The sequence below is a fragment of the Arachis ipaensis genome, chromosome B04 (genome assembly GCF_000816755.2).
Source record: "Arachis ipaensis cultivar K30076 chromosome B04, Araip1.1, whole genome shotgun sequence".
NCBI lineage: Eukaryota > Viridiplantae > Streptophyta > Magnoliopsida > Fabales > Fabaceae > Arachis > Arachis ipaensis.
Window position 1 is genome coordinate 14536602 of NC_029788.2, and position 6702 is coordinate 14543303.

The following is a 6702-nucleotide window of genomic DNA, read 5'->3' on the forward strand; positions in this document are numbered from 1 at the left end:
GAGAATTTATTTTATAAAAGTGATAAAAAAAAATTTATTATAAGAGAAGTTTTTTTTAACTTCTCTATAAATACCTAAATAGTTTTTTAAAATGTTACAATTTGGTTTTAAAAATTGTACCAAATATTAATTCTATAACTTTTCATAAGTTAAAAGTTAAAAAAAGTTACTTATGGAGTGGATATAGAAGTTTGGTTCTTATTTTTTCTTCTCATTTTACCTCTACTACTATAATCTCTATAACAATATATAAAGCGGATATGAGAATTTAGTATCTAATTTTTTATCATTTTACTCTTATTATTATAATCTAAAATGGTGCAGTTACTCATATTATACAAAATTCACATTCCGTATTAGTTAAGACTAATTTGTATATAAATATTTATGTATATATTTTTAAGACTCTAATTTTTTTATTTTAAAAGTGTTGGATATTTTTTTATTTAATTTATGTTTTAAATAGTATTATTTTATTTTATTTAATACCTAATAAATTTAGATTCTATTTTTTTTTATTCTTTTCGATATAGTTGAATTAACATAATATTATTGTATGATTGATAATTTTAATTTTTATTGTAATAACTGTTGGGTTTTTTCTCTCCTTTGTGAGACCCAAACCCAACATTTTGAGGGTGTCTCTTGGTATCCATTGTGCCACAACCTTATTCAGATTTTTGGGGTCAATTTGAGAAAAAGAGAATAGCCACCAAAAGAGAGAGAAGAGGGAAAAACAGAATTCCCGTTTTTTTTGTAAAGTAGCAAATTTCAAATGACAGTTTTTCATTTGTTCACCGTTGGATCGGCTTGAAATTTGAACTGCGTGTTCCTCTCATCTTGTTCTTCATTCTGGTCGGTGAAAATGTTGATTGGAGGTTTACAGTAGGAGAAATTGGCTTCGCAAGAGAGAAATTAGGTTTCCCATTTTTACACAGAGCAGCAATCTTTGAACGACAGTTTCTCATTCTTTCACCGTTGGATCGATGTGAAATTTGAACTGTAGATTCTTCACATTTTGTTCTTCATTCTAGACTGTGGAGATTTTAATTGGAGGTCTACAGAGGGAGAAATTGGCTTCGACAACAGCTCTGTTTTTTGGGTATATTTCATCTTCTTGCTTTTCATTTGTAAGCTTTGGTAATTTGATGTTTTGGCTGGTTATATGCACGTTTTTGTGCTTTGTTTGAGACTCTCTTGTACCTCATTTGATTATAGTGGAGTTATTTCATTGGTCTGGACGACCCGTGGTTTTTACCTCTCACATTGAGGGGGTTTTCCACATTAAAATCTCGGTGTGTTCTTGTTATTGCTTTACTTGCTATATCTGCTTGTTATAGTTGCTGATATATTGTATTGTGAGTACTTCCATAATGTTCTTGTGTTGTACATTTGTGTCGTTTCCACTGCTAGGCTCTTTCATACTCAGAGCTTGTTGGTATTTTTCTGGACTTGTGATTTTGTGAACAATGGAAGCTAATACTAATACTAGTAGGATGATCACTCTTAATGGTCCTAATTATGATTTGTGGAAGTCAAACATGGAAGATTTGCTTTATGTCAAGAATTTTCATCAACTAATTTTTGGTACAGAGAAGCCTAATGATAAATCTGATGATGTGACTCTGTTGCATAGACAAGTCTATGGATATATTAGGCAGTGGGTTGACGATAATGTGTTGAACCATATTATTGGAGAGACACATGCTCGGACCCTTTGGATTAAGCTTGAACAGTTGTATGCTCGAAAAACTGGGAGTAATAAGATGTTTTTGATCAAGCAGTTGTTGGCTTTGAAGTATACAGATGGGACATCAATGACAGATCACTTGAATAACTTCCAAGGAATTATGAATCAGTTATCTTCCATGGGTATCAAGTTTGATGAAGAGGTTCAAAGATTTTTACTTCTTGGCTCCTTACCAAACTAGTGGGAAATTCTCAGAATGTCATTGTCCAATTTTGCTCCTGATGGTGTAATTTCTATGGATCTTGCCAAGAGCAGTGTTTTGAATGAAGAGATGAGAAGAAAGTCACAAGGTACATCGACTACACATTCAGATGTTCTTGTTTCTGAGTCTAGGGGAGAAACAAAAGTCGAGGTCCTAAAAGTAGAGATCAAAGCAAAAGCAAGACTCGAGGAAAGTATAAGAATATTGAGTGTCATCATTGTGGTCAAAAGGGACATGTGAAGAAATTTTGTTGGCAGCTAAAGAAGGAGAAAGCTAAGGCAAGTAAAGGCAAGAGCACAAATAAAGATGATGGTAGCAATGAAGACAAGGTTAATGTAACTCATGATGATTTTCTTCTTGTTGAGGAGTTTGAATATGTTAACCTTGTTGATAATAGCACTAGTTGGGTGATTGATAGTGGTGCTTCTATTCATGTTACATCTAGGAGGGATTTGTTTACATCTTATACTTCTGGTGATTTTGGTGATGTGAAAATGGCTCATCAAGGTGTTGCAAAATGTGCCGGTATTGGACAAGTTTGCTTAGAAACCTACAACGGTACTAAGTTGACTTTGAAGCGTGTGAAGCATGTTCCAGATATTCGGTTGAACTTACTTTCTGTTGGTAAGTTGTGTGATGAAGACTTGGATAGCTCATTTTCTCGTGATAGCTGGAAGCTCACCAAGGGTTCCGTGGTTGTTGCTAGAGGTACTCGACACTCTACTCTTTATTTAACTCAAGCAAAGATTGTGAAAGATGTTATTAATGCTGCTGAGTTTGTTGATAAAACTGATTTATGGCATAAGAGATTATGTCATATGAGTGAGAAAGGCATGAATATGTTATCCAAGAGGAATCTTTTATCTGGTTGCAAGGTTTCTTTGCAAAAGTGCAACCATTGCTTTGCTGGAAAACAAAACAGGATTTCTTTCAAGAGCCATCCACCTTCAAGGAAGCCGGAGATACTTGACTTGGTGCATTCTGATGTATGTGGGCCGATGAAGACAAGAACACTTGGAGGGTCTATTTATTTTATAACCTTTATTGATGATCATTCTAGGAAATTATGGGTTTACACTTTGAAGACCAAAGATCAAGTTTTGAATGTATTTAAGCAATTTCAAGCTTCTGTTGAAAGAGAAACTGGGAAGAAGTTGAAATGTATTTGTACTGACAATGGTGGTGAGTACTCAGGTCCATTTGATGCTTATTGTAAAGAGCATGGTATAAGACATCAGAAGACTCCTCCAAAGACTCCTCAATTGAATGGCTTGGCTGAAAGGATGAACAGAACATTGGTTGAAAGAGTTAGGTGCTTATTGTCACAGTCTGGATTGGCAAAATCCTTTTGGGGTGAAGCTTTGAGCACCGTTGTTCATGTCTTGAATTGGACACCATGTGTTCCCTTGCAATTTGAAGTGCCAGAGAAGGTATGGTCAAGTAAAGATGTTTCTTATGATCATTTAAGAGTCTTTGGATGTAAAGCTTTTGTTCATATTCCCAAAGATGAGAGATCTAAACTTGATGTAAAGACTAGGCAGTGTATTTTTATTGGCTATGGCATGGATGAGTTTGGTTACAAGTTTTATGATCCTGTTAGCAAGAAGGTGATTCGGAGTAGAGATAATATCTTTGTTGAAAACCAAACACTGAAGGATGTTGATAATGCAGAGAAGCCAATGGTTCAGTCTAGTGATGATTTTTCTGACTTTGATATTACTCCTTCTATGCCTATGGTGGAAGCTGGTAGAGTTGAAGTTCAAAATAATGAGCATGATACAAGTGCAGGTGAAGATGGAACAGTTGATCCGATACTTGATGAAGTTGGTGATGATGATCAAGATGAAGAACCAGCTTTGGAAATTCCTGCAAATGCACTCAGAAGGTCTACAAGAGAGAGGAAGTCTTCGTCAAAGTATTCTCCACATGAGTTTGTTTTGTTGACTGATGGGGGAGAACCTGAATGCTTTGGAGAGGCTGTTGAAGATGAAAGCAAAGCTCAATGGCTCGAAGTTATGCAAGAAGAAATGAAGTCCTTACTTGAGAATGATACCTATGATTTGTTGAAGCTACCGAAGGGTATGCGAGTTTTGAAGAACAAATGGGTATTAAGAATCAAGAATGAAGAACACAATTCTAAGCCTCGATATAAGGCTAGATTGGTTGTTAGAGGTTTTAGCCAGAGAAAAGGTGTTGATTATGAGGAGATCTTTTCTCATGTTGTGAGGATGTCATCCATTCATGCTGTGCTTGGATTAGCAGCGTCTCTTGATTTGGAGATTGAGCAAATGGATGTGAAAACAGCTTTTCTTCATGGTAATTTAGACAAGGAGATCTACATGGAGCAACCGGAGGGCTTTGTTGTTAAAGGAAAGGAAGATTTTGTGTGCAAGCTTAAGAAGAGTCTTTATGGGTTGAAGCAAGCTCCAAGACAGTGGTACAAGAAATTTGAATCTGTTATAGAGGAGCATGGTTACCGTAAGACAACTTCAGATCATTGTGTATTTGTGCAAAATTTTCCTGATGATGATTTTATCATTCTTTTACTTTATGTGGATGATATTTTGATTGTGGGCAAGAATGCTTTGAGGATTAATGAGTTGAAGAAACAGTTGAGCAAGTTCTTTGCTATGAAGGACTTGGGTTCTGCCAAACAGATTTTGGACATGACTATTACTCGTTATAGATATTCCAAGAAGCTTTATTTGTCACAGGAGAAGTACATAAAGAAGGTGCTTCAAAGGTTTGGTATGAATGATGCCAAATGTGTTACTAGTTCTTTTGCTCCTCATTTTAAGTTGAGCACCAAGCAGTGTCCAACCACTGATGAGGAGAAACAAGCAATGGATGAAATTCCTTATGCCTAAGCTGTTGGAAGCTTGATGTATGCTATGGTGTGTACTAGACCAGACATTGCTCATGTGGTTGGTACTGTGAGTCATTTTCTCTCTAATCCACGTAAAAAACATTGGAATGCTATTAAATGGATTATGAGATATCTCAAAGGTACAACTAACTTAAGTTTGAGTTTTGGTGGTGAGAAACCTTTGCTAGTTGGCTTTACTGATGCAGACATGGCAGGAGATATTGATTCTCGAAAGTCTACTTCAGGTTATTTGGTCAAGTTTGCAGGGGGAGCTATTTCATGGCAGTCAAGGCTACAGAAGTGTGTTACACTTTCTACCACAGAGGCAGAGTATATTGCAGCAACTGAAGCATGTAAAGAGTTATTGTGGATGAAGAAGTTTCTTGCAGCACTTGGTTTCAAGCAAGACTGTTATGTGTTGTTGTGTGATAGCCAAAGTGCTATTCATCTTGCCAAAAATTCTACTTTTCATGCAAGATCTAAACATATTGATGTTAGGTATCACTGGATACGGGATATGTTAGATTCCAAGTTGTTGAAACTTGAGAAAGTTCACACCAATGACAATGGTGCTGATATGATGACAAAAGCATTGTCAAGAGAAAAGTTTGAAACATGTTTGATCGCCGGAATGGCGAGAGCCTCTACCTAGTTGAGAAGGGGGAGATTTGTTGGGTTTTTTCTCTCCTGTGTGAGGCCCAAGCCCAACATTTTGAGGGTGTCTCTTTGCATCCATTGTGCTATAACCTTATTCAGATTTTTGTGGTCAATTTGAGAAAAAGAGAGTAGCCACCAAAAGAGAGAGAAGAGGGAAAAATAGAATTCCTGTTTTTTGTAAAGTAGCAAATTTCAAATGACAGTTCTCATTTGTTCACTGTTGGATCGACTTAAAATTTGAACTGCGTGTTCCTCTCATCTTGTTCTTCATTCTGGTTGGTGGAGATGTTGATTAGAGGTTTTCAGTAGGAGAAATTGGTTTCGCAAGAGAGAAATTAGGTTTCCCGTTTTTACACAGAGCAGCAATCTTTGAACGGTAGTTTCTCATTCTTTCACCGTTGGATCGATGGGAAATTTGAACTGTAAATTATTCACATTTTTTTCTTCATTCTGGACGGTGGAGATTTTAATTGGAGGTCTATAGAGGGAGAAATTAGCTTCGACAGCAGCTCTGTTTTTTTGGTATATTTCATCTTCTTGCTTTTCATTTGTAAGCTTTGGTAATTTGATGTTTTAGCTGGTTATATGCACGTTTTTGTGCTTTGTTTGAGACTTTCTTGTACCTCATTTGATTATAGTGGAACTATTTCATTGGTCTGGACGACCCGTGGGTTTTACCTCTCACATTGAGGGATTTTCTACGTTAAAATCTCGGTGTATTCTTGTTATTGCTTTACTTGCTATATCTGCTTGTTATAGTTACTGCTATATTGTGTTGTGAGTGTTTCTATATTATTTTTGTGTTGGACATTTGTGTTGTTTCCGCTGTTAGGCTCTTTCAATAACTATTTTTTTTCTATTATATTACTGAGTATTGCACATTTTTATTTAATTTATGCTGCAAATAGTGATATTTTATTTTACTTAATACCTAATAAATTAGAGAGAGTATAAGAATTTGATGTCTAATTCTTTCTTTTTATTTTACCTATTACTATAATCCAAAACAACCTGTGAAGTTACTCCTTGAAGTTATATAGAAATCTTTGTGGTAGTTATTGAACCACTTTCCTTCTTACCTCTATATAAACCTATTAACAATCCTACCATAGTTAAATAATATTACGCCATAACCTCTATCAAAATTGTTATCTTCTCTTCAATCTTGTGATACATTCCAAACTTTCATCCAATGAATTACATTAGTTCTTTTTGGCAGCACCTTCT